The following is a 21,773-nucleotide window of genomic DNA, read 5'->3' on the forward strand; positions in this document are numbered from 1 at the left end:
GGGACAATATTCATATGCGTCACTAAATTGATGACGAGGTGTTTGGCAACTTGACACAATCATTAAAGTCTTTATATAATTATATGATAGACATCATATGCGTCACTAAATTGATGACGAGTTTTGGAACTTGACACAATCCATAAAGTCTTTATATTAATATATGATAGACAATATCATATGCGTCACTAAATTGATGACGAGGTGTTTGGCTACAGGAAAAAATCATTTATTTATCGAATCATCAAGCAAAGATAAGCTTCAGATGGATCGCAGTATGGCAGCTCTCAACCACTTACAACACCTTGCCTGTTACAAAAGTCGTTTACAATTGATTCTAGGCTTTGCATTTAGTAAATAATGCTTTTATATGTAACTAGCGCGGCATCAGGTGATCGAAGAATCCTCCTAATTTACTATGTTACAAATACATGGCATCACATTCCATTGTCTTTATAAAATAAATTATAAACTTTAAATGGTTTAGAAGCCATACAATGCAAATTGCCCTATTTATCATTGCAGTCCAGCACGATACGACCTTAGAGGCGTTCAGGCATAATCCAACGACGTAGCGTCATACCACTGTTCGCTCGAACAAGTATTGTGCCATTGGTCCGTACTCCGGTTCCTCTCGTACTACGCAGGAATGCTGTCGCAACAACGTTTTGTCATTAGTAGGGTAAAACACCTGTCTCACGACGGTTAAACCAGCTCACGTTCCCTTGCATGGTGAACAATCCAACGCTTTGGTGAATTTTGCTTCACAATAGAGAAGAGCCGACATCGAAGGATCAAAAAGCGACGTCGCTATGAACGCTTGGCCGCCACAAGCCAGTTATCCCTATGGTAACTTTTCTGACACCTCTTGTTAAAAACTCTTTAAACCAAAAGGATCGATAGGCCGAGCTTTTGCTTCCCTGTGTGTACTGAACACCGAGATCAAGTCAGCATTGCCCTTTTGCTCTATGTTGGTTTCTGTCCGCACTGAGCTGGCCTTGGGACACCTCCGTTATTATTTGAGAGATGTACCGCCCAGTCAAACTCCCTACCTGGCAATGTCCTTGAATTGGATCATACCTGAGTAATTGGAGTTATACCAAATTTCAAATCAAAAATACATAAATGCATCGTTTTATTAAAGAATTGTTTGCGATTATATAACAAACTCTGATACTTTGATCAAGAAGCTTGCATCAAAACCCAATACCATAAGATATAATAAATATATCCGTATAATGGCTAGGAAATGATACACGTTCCATTTAATCAAGTAAGTAAGGAAACAATAAGAGTAGTGGTATTTCATTGACGATACCAAACCGAGGTCTAATATCTCCCACTTATTCTACACCTCTTATGTCTCCTTACACTGCCAGATTAGAGTCAAGCTCAAAAGGGTCTTCTTTCCCCGCTAATTATTCCAAGCCCGTTCCCTGGCTGTGGTTTCGCTAGATAGTAGATAGGGACAGTAGGAATCTCGTTAATCCATTCATGCGCGTCACTAATTAGATGACGAGGCATTTGGCTATTTTTTTTTTTTTTTTTTTGATCGCGGAGGTATGGAAATCTATCGAAAGATACTAGGTCTGTCAACACTTCAGTTTCCTAGCATGCACGATTCATTGCTCTATCTGAACCGAAGTTCCGCAACGCCTACGTACTAAAACCATCCTCATAGCCAATTTATATATTACCATTATTTGCGATGTTTATGCCTTTATGATGTTATGCCAAGACAGCAAGCAAATGTTTTGAACCAAACGTTTTAGCTAAGTCCAATCTCGGGAAAACCCGCTCAGGTACATGAACTGTTTAAAACAACCGAGACTGCCTCTCATAACCTGGACGCTAATGATATGACTATCATATTTGCTGAGGAGACCCTTCGCTATCAATCTTTTAACGGATTGACCACTCCAGATCCCCTCCAGTTCAGGGTGGCAGAATGGAATTCAATGTCACCTGCGGCTTCGAATCTGCGACGCAACTCAGTTCGTATGTCCGGTCTGTCGTATCTATTGATTTTGCGTGGTGTGCATCATCCATAGAGTGTCCGCTGTCACAATTTGTATGTCGATCACATCAATGTGATTTTGTCGTAGTGCCACCAGTCTGGTTTATTAAGACCGGATTCGCACTGCAGACTTGGTTCAACAATGACTACGCAGCCTCTCTCCTCAAGTCCCCGCTTGATTCGATTTACTACGCAGTTGTGTCTAGCTATGCGCCTCCCATGCGATCGGTAACATTTTTGCATAATATGGTTTGTTGTTTCGGAGCGTCACATCCTGCACGACACTGTCGTTCCAATTCGTGCCTTCCCCTTGTAGTACGAGACTTCGTGGGTAGGCATTTATCCGCAGACGAATACCGTCTATATATTCCTTTCCTGTTAGTAAACGCGTGGGTTGATTAACCCACCCGTGTTGCGGGCCCAATGGCCTGCTTCACGGAGTCCGCTACCATCAACTGAGAGTACAATTTGTTCGCCCAATATTTTTCTATTGCCGGACGCGATAACAATTCATTTTGTTCTGCTAATAATCTATCTCGGGCCCGTTGTTTTTCTGCTTCGAGGAAAGAGCTGGCTACCTCGTTTTGCGTGAGTGAGGCCATTTAATATTATCAAACGTCTTAGCCTTAACATTGGAGCTACCCATCTAAGTGATGGAATTCCGAGACCTCCACTTTTTGGGGGTGCGTGAATGAATGCTATCGTATATCCAGCGGAAGATTTAGCCATCTTCCACATAGTATCGTATTAGTTTGTCAGTTTTTCGTAGGATGCCTATCGCCACACTCCCAAGGGCTAACTTGTGATAGAGCTGTGGATAAGGACAGTCCTAAGGGCGAACATCCTCTGTTGTGGTTTGAGGGGCCTTTGTCAATCTTTGTAGCTTCGGACCAATGTCCTCGGCCGGATTGCATCGAACCCTCCCGGTTGCAGGAAGTTGATGCCTAAGTACTTCCACTCGTCCGTTCGCTTCAATGATGGAATCTCCCTTGAGCCTACGTAAAAGCTCTGTGCCTCTAGCACGGTACACTTCTGTTTCGGCTGGCCCTTAATGCCAACGGTAAAACATTTGTCGGCATTAAGTTTGAGCCGACGAGAGATAGAAATCCAACGTTCTGTCCAACAATACTTGAAGTCCCATTCGAGTTTCAGCAAATAGTACCAAATCATCTGCAAACGCGGCCGCGTTAGTAATGGCATTTCCGACTCTGGCACCAATTTCGCTGGGTAGGTTTCTAAGTAACCTTAAGAGAGTCATAGTTACTCCCGCCGTTGACCCGCGCTTACTTGAATTTCTTCACTTTGACATTCAGAGCACTGGGCAGAAATCACATTGTGTCAACACCCGCTAGGGCCATCACAATGCTTTGTTTTAATTAGACAGTCGGATTCCCCAAGTCCGTGCCAGTTCTGAATTGATTGTTAATTGATAATCGTTATAATTGATAAGAACTAATTGGTTTAACCCAAATAGTATTCTTAAAAATTTTAGCAAGAAAGTTCCACAATTGGCTACGTAACTAAACTATCCGGGGAACAAGTAACTAACATAAATGCTAGAAACTCTATTTACCCAGAACGAGCACATAAACCATGTTATTGTTCCCAATCAAGCCCGACTATCTCAATCTTCAGAGCCAATCCTTATCCCGAAGTTACGGATCTAATTTGCCGACTTCCCTTACCTACATTATTCTATCGATAGAGACTCTTCACCTTGGAGACCAGCTGCGGATATTGGTACGGCCTGTTGAGAAGTTTGCGTGTCCCCACCATAAATTTTCAAGGTCCGAGGAGAAAATATCGACACAACAGTATATGTCATCTCTTCTAGCCATCTACCATATCTCTCTGCGAAAGACTTCCATGGTAGTACGGCTATAAAACAGAAAGAAAACTCTTCCGATATCTCTCGACGGCTTCTTATGGTCGTTCCTGTTGCCAGGATGAGCACGAGGCCCATATTAATAACAAACGGATATCAACAGTTACGGAATTGGAACCGTATTCCCTTTCGTTCAAAATTATTCAAGTGTATTATATTCGCTTTGTTTATATAGTTAGGCATTTTTGTTTTACTTGAAAATTTTCGGCTTTCGCCTTGAACTTAGGACCGACTAACTCGTGACAACCACTGTTCACACGAAACCCTTCTCCACTTCAGTCCTCCAGGTCTCATTCGATTATTGCTACTACCACCAAGATCTGTACCAATGGCAGCTCCATGCAGGCTTACGCCAAACACTTCTACGCATACCATTGTACCTTCCTACTCACTAAAGTTTCAAAATTTATATCACAAGTAATATAAATCATCTACTTTAGCGGTAATGTATAGGTATACAACTTAAGCGCCATCCATTTTAAGGCTAGTTGCTTCGGCAGGTGAGTTGTTACACACTCCTTAGCGGATTTCGACTTCCATGATCACCGTCCTGCTGTTTTAAGCAACCAACGCCTTTCATGGTATCTGCATGAGTTGTTAATTTGGGCACCGTAACATTACGTTTGGTTCATCCCACAGCGCCAGTTCTGCTTACCAAAAGTGGCCCACTGGGCACATTATATCATAACCTTGAACTTCATATCAAGAAAGTTAAGGTTCTTACCCATTTAAAGTTTGAGAATAGGTTAAGATCGTTTCGACCCTAAGGCCTCTAATCATTCGCTTTACCAGATAAGATTATTTTATATAATATTAAAATGCACCAGCTATCCTGAGGGAAACTTCGGAAGGAACCAGCTACTAGATGGTTCGATTGGTCTTTCGCCCCTATACTCAATTCTGACAATCGATTTGCACGTCAGAACTGTTTCGGTCTTCCATCAGGGTTTCCCCTGACTTCAACCTGATCAAGTATAGTTCACCATCTTTCGGGTCACAGCATATATGCTCAAGGTACGTTCCAGTTAGAGGCATAAATAATATAAATATACATTATACATAACTATATAGAACGCCCCGGGATTGTGTTAATTAGCTATAAATAGCTAAAAAACTAATCCCATTATTAGTCAAGTTAATTACGCTATTAGGTTTACATCCCAATAACTTGCACATATGTTAGACTCCTTGGTCCGTGTTTCAAGACGGGTCCCGAAGGTATCCTGAATCTTTCGCATTGTTAATCATACAAGAGCATATAATAAACACAAAAATCAATGATAATTATGCCATTATATAATTCCGAAAAATTAACGCTCTGTAATAATATAAATCTATCAGCACTTTATCAAATTAATAACATTTATTCTGTGTTAAAATGCAAGCAATTTAATTGGAATAAACTATAAGTTATATTTTATGATAAATTTGGATATGCTAATAGATTACAATGTCCTTATATGGAAAAAATGCACATTATTCTTAATAATATTATTTAAATATTACAATTTTAATGATGAATTTCCATAACGGATATTCAGGTTCATCGGGCTTAACCTCTAAGCAGTTTCACGTACTGTTTAACTCTCTATTCAGAGTTCTTTTCAACTTTCCCTCACGGTACTTGTTTACTATCGGTCTCATGGTTATATTTAGTTTTAGATGGAGTTTACCACCCACTTAGTGCTGCACTATCAAGCAACACGACTCTTTGGAAACATCATCTAGCAATCATTAACGTTATACGGGCCTGGCACCCTCTATGGGTAAATGGCCTCATTTAAGAAGGACTTAAATCATTAATTTCTCATACTAGAATATTGACGCTCCATACACTGCATCTCACATTTGCCATATAGACAAAGTGACTTAGTGCTGAACTGTTTTCTTTTCGCTCGCCGCTACTAAGAAAATCCTTGTTAGTTTCTTTTCCTCCCCTAATTAATATGCTTAAATTCAGGGGGTAGTCCCATATGAGTTGAGGTTGTATATATAACTATATTTTGCCATAAATTCTTTATATATAAATGATAAAACAATCAATTAAATTCGTTATAAATAGTTCCAATAGTTCTTGTAAGCAAAGTCATTTTTATCCATTTAACGAACCAACGAAGAATAATAACAAAACCAAGATTTTTCTTTTTCCGAATCATTAATAAGAGACAATTCTAGATGAAAAATATTTCAATTTTTTATGCTAGACATTTCTCAGTATTATTTGATTGAAAAAGAAAATATTTCTCTTCGTTTTTCACATTCAAATGTGAGATAATGTTTTTCATTTCTTTTTTAATATTATGAATAAAATCATTATTTAATCCAATAATATACCATATGCTTATAAAAAATTTATAAACAACTTAATTAGCATAGTCTTACAACCCTCAACCATATGTAGTCCAAGCAGCACTATAAAATTAATTAAAGTACATAACAGCATGGACTGCGATATGCGTTCAAAATGTCGATGTTCATGTGTCCTGCAGTTCACACGATGACGCACAGTTTGCTGCGTTCTTCATCGACCCATGAGCCGAGTGATCCACCGCTTAGAGTTTTATAATTCAATTTTATATAATGTCAATATTGTTTTTATTGAAAGAAATTAAAAATACACCATTTTACTGGCATATATCAATTCCTTCAATAAATTTATTTTTATACCTAAATAAATGTTGCGAAATGTCTTAGTTTCATATAAGCATTATGTATCATAATAATCTGGTTATGGTTTGCTATTTTGGGTGACACATACTGCAAAATTTATATAAAACATTAACCTGATGGATGACAGGTACAAACATTGTATATTTTAGGTTGTTGCATTAGCCAACGTATGCTCATAACATAGATGAACAATACATATTCGCAACGCGTGTATATTATGGTCCATATACACACACACTTATTTGATTACCACACATTCAAAATTATTTTTATTTTAATTCGACTTCTACTTTCGAATTTAGTTTAGTTTCTTCGATTTCCATTTCGAGAATTTGTTTTTATAGGAAACGCCGTTGTTGTAGTAAGTACTGCCACAAATACGCACAGCAACATTAATAATGTTAAAGTCTTTTTATGAGGTTGCCAAGCCCCACATATAAAATAAAAGCCATCTTCATTTTATTTTGACTTTAACTTTTGATTCCGTGGAATCATTTTGTAATATTTTTATTTTGGTAAATTGTATTTATTTGTATTATAACAAATATTTATTAACGATAAGGATATTATACAATAATGATCCTTCCGCAGGTTCACCTACGGAAACCTTGTTACGACTTTTACTTCCTCTAAATAATCAAGTTCGGTCAACTTTTGCGAAACAACCGTAACACGCAAGGCGTCACAGTGATCACGTCCGGAGACCTCACTAAATAATTCAATCGGTAGTAGCGACGGGCGGTGTGTACAAAGGGCAGGGACGTAATCAATGCGAGTTAATGACTCACACTTACTGGGAATTCCAAGTTCATGTGAACAGTTTCAGTTCACAATCCCAAGCATGAAAGTGGTTCAGCGGTTTACCCGGACCTCTCGGTCTAGGAAATACACGTTGATACTTTCATTGTAGCGCGCGTGCAGCCCAGGACATCTAAGGGCATCACAGACCTGTTATTGCTCAATCTCATTATTGCTAGACGCAATTTGTCCATTTAAGAAGCTAGTGTCCTTATAATGGGACAAACCAACAGGTACGGCTCCACTTACATAAACACATTCAAACACAATAAACATTTTACTGCCACCATGAATGAAGGCTACATAAGCTTCAGCACCATAATCCTGAAGATATCTATTTAATATATTTGAGTCTCGTTCGTTATCGGAATTAACCAGACAAATCACTCCACGAACTAAGAACGGCCATGCACCACCACCCATAGATTCGAGAAAGAGCTATCAATCTGTCTTACACACTTATGTTCGGACCTGGTAAGTTTTCCCGTGTTGAGTCAAATTAAGCCGCAGGCTCCACTCCTGGTGGTGCCCTTCCGTCAATTCCTTTAAGTTTCAGCTTTGCAACCATACTTCCCCCGGAGCCCAAAAGCTTTGGTTTCCCGGGAAGCGACTGAGAGAGCCATAAAAGTAGCTACACCCAATTGCTAGCTGGCATCGTTTATGGTTAGAACTAGGGCGGTATCTGATCGCCTTCGAACCTCTAACTTTCGTTCTTGATTAATGAAAACATCTTTGGCAAATGCTTTCGCTTAAGTTAGTCTTACGACGGTCCAAGAATTTCACCTCTCGCGTCGTAATACTAATGCCCCCAAACTGCTTCTATTAATCATTACCTCTTGATCTGAAAACCAATGAAAGCAGAACAGAGGTCTTATTTCATTATCCCATGCACAGAATATTCAGGCATTTGAAGCCTGCTTTAAGCACTCTAATTTGTTCAAAGTAATAGTACCGGCCCACAATAACACTCGTTTAAGAGCACTAGTGCAGGTTTTTAAATAGGAGGAACATATGAAAAAATACAAGTATTTAATCACATATAAGAACTCCACCGGTAATACGCTTACATACATAAAGGTATAGTACTAACCACAATTGTAAGTTGTACTACCCGTATGAAGCACAAGTTCAACTACGAACGTTTTAACCGCAACAACTTTAATATACGCTATTGGAGCTGGAATTACCGCGGCTGCTGGCACCAGACTTGCCCTCCAATTGGTCCTTGTTAAAGGATTTAAAGTGTACTCATTCCAATTACAGGGCCTCGGATATGAGTCCTGTATTGTTATTTTTCGTCACTACCTCCCCGAGCTGGGAGTGGGTAATTTACGCGCCTGCTGCCTTCCTTAGATGTGGTAGCCGTTTCTCAGGCTCCCTCTCCGGAATCGAACCCTGATTCCCCGTTACCCGTTGCAACCATGGTAGTCCTAGATACTACCATCAAAAGTTGATAGGGCAGACATTTGAAAGATCTGTCGTCGGTACAAGACCATACGATCTGCATGTTATCTAGAGTTCAACCAATATAACGATCTTGCGATCGCTTGGTTTTAGCCTAATAAAAGCACATGTCCCATAAGGTTCATGTTTTAATTGCATGTATTAGCTCTAGAATTACCACAGTTATCCAAGTAACTGTTAACGATCTAAGGAACCATAACTGATATAATGAGCCTTTTGCGGTTTCACTTTTAATTCGTGTGTACTTAGACATGCATGGCTTAATCTTTGAGACAAGCATATAACTACTGGCAGGATCAACCAGAATAATGTTTTCCTTCATATTCCATTCATATTTTTTGAATCGAAATAAGCAATATAATAGATATATAGATTTTTCACTTTATATAATTCCATGATTTTTATTATATTGAATAAAATTCAATATTTCGCCTTTGGGTAAAATTTTAAATATATAAATATAAGTAAAAAATCTATTCGATTACGGCCATTTTTATATAGCATTCGTAATCCATATTTTCATTTTTAATTTATACTTGTTTTACCAATATAACAAGAATTTCATATAATTATTGTAATATATATGTTTCTATAATTTTATCTTTTTATATATACATATTTCATTATAAAATATCATTTTATTTCCAACATACATAATTATTGTATCCACACATGTACAATTTTTGTTTAACCAATATAAATATTAAGTTAAATCATTTGCATTTTGAAGATAAATTTAAAATTTATCTCTTTTCATATATCTCTCTGGTAATATATAACATAAAACCAAGCGCATATGATAATATTTCCACATTTAATATATAATTTTATATTTCTTTCATAAGAATCCATATTTGTATTATACCGTAACGATATAATAATCCAACTATACGGCAGGTAATAAATTAATATTTGCCTGCCTCCAAAAATTAACGATAATATATGGAAACGATTTGTTATTCTATATATAATAGAAACTTGACTTTTGTTTCAACGATATTATCTAAAAAGCGTATATTCCTATTATCCGCGGAGCCAAGTCCCGTGTTCTATAGAACTGAGAAACAAATTTGTACGGATAATAATATACTTTATTTTATGTAACCAATATAAACATAATCCGAAATAAATATTTCGAATAATGCGGGAGGTCGGCAACCACTGCCTACCTATAGTAGTTTTTGAACCCGCTGTCCTCAAAGCGGGTATTTTCAATTCCGTTTGCCACCCAACATACGGTCTATTCTCTTATATATTAAGAGATTATAGGAACATTTCATTTTTTTCCATTATTCATATATAATATGATTATTTTTTTTTTATACATATAATAAATATTAATTTTTATATGTTTATTATTTAATTTACTCATATAATTGCCAAATTCATATGAATACATAAGTTTGAACAATATGAGAGGTCGGCAACCACTGCCTACCTATAGTAGTTTTTGAACCCTCTGTCGTAATTCCGGTCGTTTACACTACTATACCCTCTCACTATAATGGCTTTTCTCTATAATACTAAGAGAATATGGGAATATCTCAGCATTTTTTCCCATATACATATAATAATTAACCATTTTCATATGTATATTATTTAATTTAATCATATAATTGCCAAAATCATATGAATACATAAGTTTTGAACAATATGAGAGGTCGGCAACCACTGCCTACCTATAGTAGTTTTTGAACCCTCTGTCGTAATTCCGGTCGTTTACACTACTATACCCTCTCACTATGATGGCTTTTCTCTATAATACTAAGAGAATATGGGAATATTTCAGCATTTTTTCCCTTATACATATAATAATTAATCATTTTCATATGTATATTATTTAATTTACTCATACAATTGCCAAAATCATATGAATACATAAGTTTCGAACAATATGAGAGGTCGGCAACCACTGCCTACCTATAGTAGTTTTTGAACCCTCTGTCGTAATTCCGGTCGTTTACACTACTATACCCTCTCACTTAAATGGCTTTTCTCTATAATACTAAGAGAATATGGGAATATCTTAGCATTTTTTCCCATATACATATAATAATTAACCATTTTCATATGTATATTTTTAATTTACTCATATAATTGCCAAAATCATATAAATACATAAGTTTGAACAATATCAGAGGTCGGCAACGGTCTTTCCTCTATAATACTAAGATAATATGGGAATATTTCATCATTTTTTCCCTTATACATATAATAATTAATCATTTTCATATGTATATTATTTAATTTACTCGTATAATTGTCAAAATCCTATGAACACATAAGAGAATACAATATGAGAGGTCGGCGCAACCATAATATAGTAGTTGATGACGAGGTGTTTGGCAACTTGACACAATTCATTAAAGCCTTTATATTAATTATATGATAGGGACAATATCATATGCGTCACTAAATTGATGACGAGGTGTTTGGCAACTTGATACAATTCTTTAAAGTCTTTATATCAAAAATTATATGATAAGGACAATATCATATGCGTCACTAAATTGATGACGAGGTGTTTGGCAACTTGACACAATCCATTAAAGTCTTTATATTAATTATATGAAAGGGACAATATCATATGCGTCACTAAATTGATGACGAGGTGTTTGGCAACTTGATACAATTCTTTAAAGTCTTTATATCAAAAATTATATGATAGGGACAATATCATATGCGTCACTAAATTGATGACGAGGTGTTTGGCAACTTGACACAATTCATTAGAGTCTGTATATTAATTATATGATAGGGACAATATCATATGCGTCACTAAATTGATGACGAGGTGTTTGGCAACTTGACACAATTCATTAAAGTCTGTATATTAATTATATGATAGGGACAATATCATATGCGTCACTAAATTGATGACGAGGTGTTTGGCAACTTGATACAATTCTTTAAAGTCTTTATATCAAAAATTATATGATAAGGACAATATCATATGCGTCACTAAATTGATGACGAGGTGTTTGGCAACTTGACACAATTCATTAAAGTCTTTATATTAATTATATGATAGGGACAATATCATATGCGTCACTAAATTGATGACGAGGTGTTTGGCAACTTGACACAATCCATTAAAGTCTTTATATTAATTATATGATAGGGACAATATCATATGCGTCACTAAATTGATGACGAGGTGTTTGGCAACTTGATTCAATTCTTTAAAGTCTTTATATCAAAAATTATATGATAAGGACAATATCATATGCGTCACTAAATTGATGACGAGGTGTTTGGCAACTTGACACAATTCATTAAAGTCTTTATATTAATTATATGATAGGGACAATATCATATGCGTCACTAAATTGATGACGAGGTGTTTGGCAACTTGATACAATTCTTTAAAGTCTTTATATCAAAAATTATATGATAGGGACAATATCATATGCGTCACTAAATTGATGACGAGGTGTTTGGCAACTTGACACAATTCATTAAAGTCTTTATATTAATTATATGATAGGGACAATATCATATGCGTCACTAAATTGATGACGAGGTGTTTGGCAACTTGACACAATCCATTAAAGTCTTTATATTAATTATATGATAGGGACAATATCATATGCGTCACTAAATTGATGACGAGGTGTTTGGCTACAGGAAAAATCATTTATTTATCGAATCATCAAGCAAAGGATAAGCTTCAGTGGATCGCAGTATGGCAGCTGCTCAACCACTTACAACACCTTGCCTGTTACAAAAGTCGTTTACAATTGATTCTAGGCTTTGTCATTGTATTAAATAATGCTTTTATATGTAACTAGCGCGGCATCAGGTGATCGAAGATCCTCCTAATTTACTATGTTACAAATTACATTGGCATCACATCCATTGTCGTTTATAAAATAAATTATAAACTTTAAATGGTTTAGAAGCCATACAATGCAAATTGCCCCTTATTTATCATTGCAGTCCAGCACGGATACGACCTTAGAGGCGTTCAGGCATAATCCAACGGACGTAGCGTCATACCACTGTTCGCTCGAACAAGTATTGTGCCATTGGTCCGTACCTGCGGTTCCTCTCGTACTACGCAGGAATGCTGTCGCAACAACGTTTTGTCATTAGTAGGGTAAAACTAACCTGTCTCACGACGGTCTAAACCCAGCTCACGTTCCCTTGCATGGGTGAACAATCCAACGCTTGGTGAATTTTGCTTCACAATGATAGGAAGAGCCGACATCGAAGGATCAAAAAGCGACGTCGCTATGAACGCTTGGCCGCCACAAGCCAGTTATCCCTATGGTAACTTTTCTGACACCTCCTGTTAAAAACTCTTTAAACCAAAAGGATCGATAGGCCGAGCTTTTGCTGTCCCTGTGTGTACTGAACACCGAGATCAAGTCAGCATTTGCCCTTTTGCTCTATGTGTGGTTTCTGTCCGCACTGAGCTGGCCTTGGGACACCTCCGTTATTATTTGAGAGATGTACCGCCCCAGTCAAACTCCCTACCTGGCAATGTCCTTGAATTGGATCATACCTGAGTAATTGGAGTTATACCAAATTTTCAAATCAAAAATACATAAATGCATCGTTTTATTAAAGAATTTGTTTGCGATTATATAACAAACTCGTGATACTTTGATCAAGAAGCTTGCATCAAAACCCAATACCATAAGATATAATAAATATATCCGTATAATGGCTAGGAAATGATACACGTTCCATTTAATCAAGTAAGTAAGGAAACAATAAGAGTAGTGGTATTTCATTGACGATACCAAACCGAGGTCTAATATCTCCCACTTATTCTACACCTCTTATGTCTCCTTACACTGCCAGATTAGAGTCAAGCTCAAAAGGGTCTTCTTTCCCCGCTAATTATTCCAAGCCCGTTCCCTTGGCTGTGGTTTCGCTAGATAGTAGATAGGGACAGTGACTTTCGGACCTCTCCGAACTTGTTTTACGTGGCGTGTTCCACACTGAAGGGATTACAACCACGACACCCTGAACACCCACAAGTGGTGCATGTATCAACATGGTGCATGAGTCTGGATACGCCAGACAAACGTCCCGGACTGGAAGCTATAGCTATGTACATAGCGACCACCCCGGTAGCAATTCGAGTACTTGCTTGCCGGGCAAGCACTCCCCCTTGCTGAGGAGCGAGATCTACCTAAAATCTCTACTGATCTCTGGGTCACAGCACCCGAGTTTTGCGCAACTAGCACCGTAACTCAAACGTCGAACACGAAGGCTCTACCCGCGATATGGGTATCAACCACAGCCACCACGATACTCCCACCAGGGGGCCTACCTCAATGTGCTGTCTTGGAGCAGCACAACCCGTGGTACCGAAAGAGAGGCTCGGTGGGCCTCCTCCTTTTGCTCCGACAAGCATGGTTAGAGGAACCAGTCGCTATATTAGTCGCCTCTTACGACAAGCAATAGCGGGCTGTGGAAGTATTCTCGCCCGCTAACCACACGGCGAAGTTTTGGGCTAAATACCCCTCCTCCTACGGAACACCTCGTCCGCAAACGCTGCCAGCCGTTGAATCCTCTGCTGATCTTCCAGGATTCTATTGAAGGTCCAGTTTTCGCCAAGGCGCTGCACTCCAAGTCCATCGAGGTTTCGCAAATCTGCATATAGAGGACAAGCGCACAATATGTGCATCCAGTCCTCATATGGATCACCACAAGCGCAAGCAGTGGTATCGCTGAGGGCTCTCCCTTGCAAAAATGCGTTAAACGACCCGTGACCTGTCAGCAGGAAAGACGTCCTCATCGAGAATCCAAAGCTTGGATCTCGATAGGCGAGAGTGACGTATGGGATGAACTTGTGCGTCACCCGTCCTGGTTCGCTGTCGTCATCCCATCTGTTTTGCCAATTCTGCAGCAAGCACTCCTCTAGGCGAGTCTTCCTCTGCTTCCAGCTTAGACACGTAGTGTCCTCGCCGTATAGCCAGTCGTTCTCCTCCAGCGGGTATCCACGCTTCAGCTTGTACTTGACCGCTAAAAACTTAGCAGCCAAGTCAAGCGGGGGAGCTCCGCCAAGTACCTGCAGTGCCACTGTGGACACTGTTCGGCATACCGAAAGGCATCCAAGCAGGATTAGCCTCTGGCAGGAGGCTAGTCGTCTCCGGGCGGCTACCTGTTCGGCGGTGTCATACCATACCGGGGCACCAAACAGCACACAAGGTGCCATGAGTCCGTCATATATGGTCCGCCTGGCTCGAGGACTGAAGCCCCAGTCGGCTCGAAGCACACGCGCCAATGCTCCAACGACTCCGGTCATCCGCTGGCGAAGCGAAGCTATGTGCGTGAGGAATTTCATTCCTTCACTGACCGTGATGCCAAGGTACCGACAGCTACGCACATACGGAAGGTTCGCTCCAGCAAACCTCACCGTAGGCGCACGTCTCAAGGCACCTTTCAGCAGCATTATTACCGTCTTGCTGGTCGAGACGGTAACGCCAACTTCCGCTCCCCACGCTTCTACGATGGACATCAGCTCTGCACCTTTTTCCTCTAGCTCAGCTCGGGAATTTCCCTCGACGAGAAGCAGCAAGTCATCCGCGTATGCACTCAGCTGGCAATACGGCTGGAGACGCTGAAGCAGTACATCCATCAGTATGTCCCAGATAAATGGGCCACTGATTGACCCCTGCGGGCAGCCTCTAGTTACCGGTACATCCACAGTACCGGAACTGCTTCGGATCACTGCTCTTCGGCCGGAGAAAAAGCTCTGCCACAAGCCCATCTCCCGGCATCCCAAGTCGGCTAGTCGGCGGAGTGCAGCACTCCATTCGACGTTGTCGAATGCTCCTTTGAAGTCCACGAATGTGCCGAGCACGTATTGCGCCGGGCTGGCACAAACACTGCTCTTCACGTGCCTCCAAGCATCCTCCACACATCGTCCTTGGCGAAATCCAAATTGCCATCTGCAGCCTTCCGGAAGAACTTCTCTCACACGATTCACCATGATGGCCTCGAGCACCTTACCAAAGACTGGTAGCAAGCATATTCCTCTATATGAGGAGGGCTCACATTTGTCCTTATCTGGCCCTTTGAGCAGCGAGACAACTCGTGGGCACTTCCACTCAGCGGGAAAGTATCCTAATCGGATGCATCGGGAAAACAACGATGCAAGGTGCTCGGGTATGGCGCGCCAGACTGCCTTGCAGATAGTGCCATTAATGCCGTCCAAGCCGGGAGAGCGCCTGCTCTTCAACCGGGCAACACATGCATCAACCTCGAATACTTCGAGGCCGGTGGGACTTCCTCCGCGATGGCAGTCGGTGCTTCGGACTCCGCAACTGGGAAGAAATTGCGGAGGAGCACTCGTGCACAGTCACCCCAATCGGTGATCATCTCGCCATTCACGCGGAGGCACCCAATCTCCGTGCACTTCCTGCGGCCTCGGCAAATCTTATAGACGCGCCCCCATGGGTCGTCGGCATGATCTCCCACGAAGCGTTTCCACTCATCCATTTTCGCCCTCCAAATGAGCTTCTTGTAGTTGGCTGAGGCCCGCCTCAGGTCGACCAATACACGCTCTATTGCGGCATCATCATCATGACGCCTTCCATTTTGAAGTAGGCGATAGGGACAGTGACTTTCGGACCTCTCCGAACTTGTTTTACGTGGCGTGTTCCACACTGAAGGGATTACAACCACGACACCCTGAACACCCACAAGTGGTGCATGTATCAACATGGTGCATGAGTCTGGATACGCCAGACAAACGTCCCGGACTGGAAGCTATAGCTATGTACATAGCGACCACCCCGGTAGCAATTCGAGTACTTGCTTGCCGGGCAAGCACTCCCCCTTGCTGAGGAGCGAGATCTACCTAAAATCTCTACTGATCTCTGGGTCACAGCACCCGAGTTTTGCGCAACTAGCACCGTAACTCAAACGTCGAACACGAAGGCTCTACCCGCGATATGGGTATCAACCACAGCCACCACGATACTCCCACCAGGGGGCCTACCTCAATGTGCTGTCTTGGAGCAGCACAACCCGTGGTACCGAAAGAGAGGCTCGGTGGGCCTCCTCCTTTTGCTCCGACAAGCATGGTTAGAGGAACCAGTCGCTATATTAGTCGCCTCTTACGACAAGCAATAGCGGGCTGTGGAAGTATTCTCGCCCGCTAACCACACGGCGAAGTTTTGGGCTAAATACCCCTCCTCCTACGGAACACCTCGTCCGCAAACGCTGCCAGCCGTTGAATCCTCTGCTGATCTTCCAGGATTCTATTGAAGGTCCAGTTTTCGCCAAGGCGCTGCACTCCAAGTCCATCGAGGTTTCGCAAATCTGCATATAGAGGACAAGCGCACAATATGTGCATCCAGTCCTCATATGGATCACCACAAGCGCAAGCAGTGGTATCGCTGAGGGCTCTCCCTTGCAAAAATGCGTTAAACGACCCGTGACCTGTCAGCAGGAAAGACGTCCTCATCGAGAATCCAAAGCTTGGATCTCGATAGGCGAGAGTGACGTATGGGATGAACTTGTGCGTCACCCGTCCTGGTTCGCTGTCGTCATCCCATCTGTTTTGCCAATTCTGCAGCAAGCACTCCTCTAGGCGAGTCTTCCTCTGCTTCCAGCTTAGACACGTAGTGTCCTCGCCGTATAGCCAGTCGTTCTCCTCCAGCGGGTATCCACGCTTCAGCTTGTACTTGACCGCTAAAAACTTAGCAGCCAAGTCAAGCGGGGGAGCTCCGCCAAGTACCTGCAGTGCCACTGTGGACACTGTTCGGCATACCGAAAGGCATCCAAGCAGGATTAGCCTCTGGCAGGAGGCTAGTCGTCTCCGGGCGGCTACCTGTTCGGCGGTGTCATACCATACCGGGGCACCAAACAGCACACAAGGTGCCATGAGTCCGTCATATATGGTCCGCCTGGCTCGAGGACTGAAGCCCCAGTCGGCTCGAAGCACACGCGCCAATGCTCCAACGACTCCGGTCATCCGCTGGCGAAGCGAAGCTATGTGCGTGAGGAATTTCATTCCTTCACTGACCGTGATGCCAAGGTACCGACAGCTACGCACATACGGAAGGTTCGCTCCAGCAAACCTCACCGTAGGCGCACGTCTCAAGGCACCTTTCAGCAGCATTATTACCGTCTTGCTGGTCGAGACGGTAACGCCAACTTCCGCTCCCCACGCTTCTACGATGGACATCAGCTCTGCACCTTTTTCCTCTAGCTCAGCTCGGGAATTTCCCTCGACGAGAAGCAGCAAGTCATCCGCGTATGCACTCAGCTGGCAATACGGCTGGAGACGCTGAAGCAGTACATCCATCAGTATGTCCCAGATAAATGGGCCACTGATTGACCCCTGCGGGCAGCCTCTAGTTACCGGTACATCCACAGTACCGGAACTGCTTCGGATCACTGCTCTTCGGCCGGAGAAAAAGCTCTGCCACAAGCCCATCTCCCGGCATCCCAAGTCGGCTAGTCGGCGGAGTGCAGCACTCCATTCGACGTTGTCGAATGCTCCTTTGAAGTCCACGAATGTGCCGAGCACGTATTGCGCCGGGCTGGCACAAACACTGCTCTTCACGTGCCTCCAAGCATCCTCCACACATCGTCCTTGGCGAAATCCAAATTGCCATCTGCAGCCTTCCGGAAGAACTTCTCTCACACGATTCACCATGATGGCCTCGAGCACCTTACCAAAGACTGGTAGCAAGCATATTCCTCTATATGAGGAGGGCTCACATTTGTCCTTATCTGGCCCTTTGAGCAGCGAGACAACTCGTGGGCACTTCCACTCAGCGGGAAAGTATCCTAATCGGATGCATCGGGAAAACAACGATGCAAGGTGCTCGGGTATGGCGCGCCAGACTGCCTTGCAGATAGTGCCATTAATGCCGTCCAAGCCGGGAGAGCGCCTGCTCTTCAACCGGGCAACACATGCATCAACCTCGAATACTTCGAGGGCCGGTGGGACTTCCTCCGCGATGGCAGTCGGTGCTTCGGACTCCGCAACTGGGAAGAAATTGCGGAGGAGCACTCGTGCACAGTCACCCCAATCGGTGATCATCTCGCCATTCACGCGGAGGCACCCAATCTCCGTGCACTTCCTGCGGCCTCGGCAAATCTTATAGACGCGCCCCCATGGGTCGTCGGCATGATCTCCCACGAAGCGTTTCCACTCATCCATTTTCGCCCTCCAAATGAGCTTCTTGTAGTTGGCTGAGGCCCGCCTCAGGTCGACCAATACACGCTCTATTGCGGCATCATCATCATGACGCCTTCCATTTTGAAGTAGGCGACGAAGTCTCCGGACTTCGCGCCTTGCATCACAGAGGTCGGCAGTCCACCAACGTGCTCTCCTGTTGGGCAATCGGATGGACTTTCTTCCCAGCGCAATATCACATACATTATGTACTATACTGCGCAGGGTCGAAACTTGCTGGTCCAACGGCGACTCTGAGAAGTTTTCCGGAAGTTCGGCTGCTCTACTCACCATTTCCTCCTTGAACAATCGCCAACGTGCATTGGAGAAGTTCCAGGACGGCACAGGAGCTATGCTCTCAACTGCGCGCGCGGTAGTTGGTTCGGCCACAACAGTAATGATGTTGTGGTCACTCAATTCCCACTCGTCCACTCTCCACTCATATGTGGCCCACATAGATGCTGCCTCATTGACGATTGTCACGTCGATATCGCTTGTAGCTCTGTAATTATCGAACGTGTACACCTCTGTTGACTGGTTTAGGGCGGCGACTCTTGCCTCCAGCATCCACTCTGACAGCAGCTCACCCCGTCTGTAGTTAGCTTGCCCCTCGGCATGACGAGAGAGTTTGCTAAGCCACATGGGGGACACTGCATTCGCGTCGAGGCCCAGGATTGCGGGGGTTCTGCTGGCCTGCAGCAGGACCGCATCCATGTACCGGATGTACGGTTCCAGAGGTGCATCATACTGGCAGTATGCGGCGCAAAGGAAGATTGAGCCAAAACTCCCTTTCACGACCAGACATACGCCATAATCTGTGGTGAGGGTCTCCACTGGCATACAGATGGCTTCCTGGTGATCCACTAGGATGGCTGCCTTCCCTCGCCGATCGATGAAAATTCTCATTCCTTCAGGCAGCACATCCATTCCGTCCCCGCCGAGATACGGCTCCTGCACCAGCGCGAACATAGACTCCGATCTCCTGAGTCGGACTCCGAGCTCGATGGTCGCAGCTCGGCCTCGGCCACAGTTCGCTTGGATGAAGCTAAACATTAGTGTCTAGCTTGCACCCTCGCCAGCAACGCCCCGTATATCGGGCAAACGCTCGAGAGCATGTAATGCCCCGAGGGTGGCCCTCTGTGGCGGCAGTTCCGGCAGTCCACCGGGTTTTGGCACTTTGCCGCAGTGTGGCCTTGTTGCCCGCACTGGCGACAGACACTATCCTTCTGCCGGCATTCGCTGACCTTGTGGTCGAAACCCACACATCTGTGGCAGGCGTATGTGCGGACCTGTGACCGGCATCGGAATGAGAACCACTTGATGTAGACACGACCTACATCAAGCTTCGCCATCGCCCGGTCGTCAACCTCCAGCGTCACATTTACTGTGGCGCCGTCAGCTACCGACCACGCCTTGGTCACCAGGTGCACTGACTTCTTAAACTGGGCCAGATTCATTTCGCTGTCGAAGTTGTTTTCGTGGAGCTCCTTCATAAACTCCTCAGGGCCGATAGCTGTGTCGACGTCATATACGACGACCTTCGGCTTCTCGGCCGCATTCCGTGCCACATTTAGGCCAACCTCGGCGAATCTTTTTGAAGCGACCACCTTCTGCAGCTCTCCCACCGAAGGAGTGCGAATGATCGCACCACCACCTCGACGGAGCTCACGGACCTCGTGTACTCTGACTCCGAGAGAGGGTGCAACCATCGTTCGCACCTTTTCCGCTATGTCTTTCCCCGATAGCGCAGGGTCGTCGCACTTCACCACGCTGACCACGTCTCGCGGACCTTGGTAGTCCGCGGGGCAGCGATGGGTGCAACCTGCTGCATCTGGGGAGCATTGGCGGCCGTATTTTTCAACAGATTCAACGACGGCGGCGGCGGTGGCGGCATAGCAAGCCGCGTCTCCAGCTCTCCGCACCGGAGCATTAGCGCCAACACCAGCTCATCGTAGCGGCTGATAGCATATGAGAGCTCTTCCGTGTCCACTTCTCCTAGTCTGCGGAAGCTGCTTCTCACCATGCGCTGTGTGGCCGACAGCTCTGCCATCATGGCTGCTTGCCCAGCACGGGCGGCAGCGGTGGCGGCAGTGGCAGTGGTGGCAACAATTTTAGCAGCAGTGAAAACGGCGGAGGCAGCAGTGTGGTCGGCAGCAGGGGCAGCAGTAGAATCAGCAGCGGTGGCAGCAGCGTGGGGGGGGCAGCATCAATGGCAGCGTTCTCCGTAGCCGCCCGGGCGTCCTCCAGCGACGAAAACGGCTCCTCCAGTACCCCAACGGGTTCTGGCACTCCATTCGATGCCAGGGCAACCAATTTCGCCTGCGTTGGCGCCGAGCTCTTAGATGCCAGATGGCTTCTGCGCCTGCCTCGTCTGGACTTCATCGAGGCACTACTTCCGCTCAAGGCACTCGCGCTGCTGTCGCTCTCCATCGGCATAAATACGATGGTGGCTCCACCTACCGTCGACGCCAGCAACCGTATGCTCGTTTACTCGCTGACAAAAGGTAGTTGCTCTGGAACTCGAGCTCCACCTATCGGTAGAGTCTGGTAGCACTAAAACTCTCCCTAGACACAAACCTTAGCAGTGACTCCCACCAATAAGCTTTGTGACAGCTGATCAAAAAGCTTACTCGAAAAACTTACTCGTAAGTTCGCCTTCAGCACGTGCTAAGTGGAAAATTCCCAACAATTAATTGTTAATTACTTCCAAACCGCTTGTTTATAACACACGAAAATTAGCACACGACTTTCGCGGAGCACTAATTCACCGATTTTATTACTTTCCAAAC

General features: G+C 43.7%; 2 non-coding genes and 1 pseudogene across 2 annotated transcripts; all 3 read right to left on the reverse strand.

Annotated features, from left to right (window-relative positions):
• Window positions 1–236: 236 nt before the first annotated feature.
• LOC116802801 lies at window positions 237–5,889 on the reverse strand (annotated as a pseudogene).
• Window positions 5,890–6,283: 394 nt separating this feature from the next.
• LOC116802796 lies at window positions 6,284–6,462 on the reverse strand. The gene has a single exon (XR_004363143.1). It is a non-coding gene; the product is annotated as a 5.8S ribosomal RNA (ribosomal RNA).
• Window positions 6,463–7,146: 684 nt separating this feature from the next.
• LOC116802799 lies at window positions 7,147–9,141 on the reverse strand. Its single transcript, XR_004363144.1, has one exon. It is a non-coding gene; the product is annotated as a small subunit ribosomal RNA (ribosomal RNA).
• Between the last annotated feature and the right edge of the window lie 12,632 nt (window positions 9,142–21,773).

The sequence above is a fragment of the Drosophila sechellia genome, unplaced genomic scaffold (genome assembly GCF_004382195.2).
Source record: "Drosophila sechellia strain sech25 unplaced genomic scaffold, ASM438219v1 U_221, whole genome shotgun sequence".
Lineage (NCBI taxonomy): Eukaryota > Metazoa > Arthropoda > Insecta > Diptera > Drosophilidae > Drosophila > Drosophila sechellia.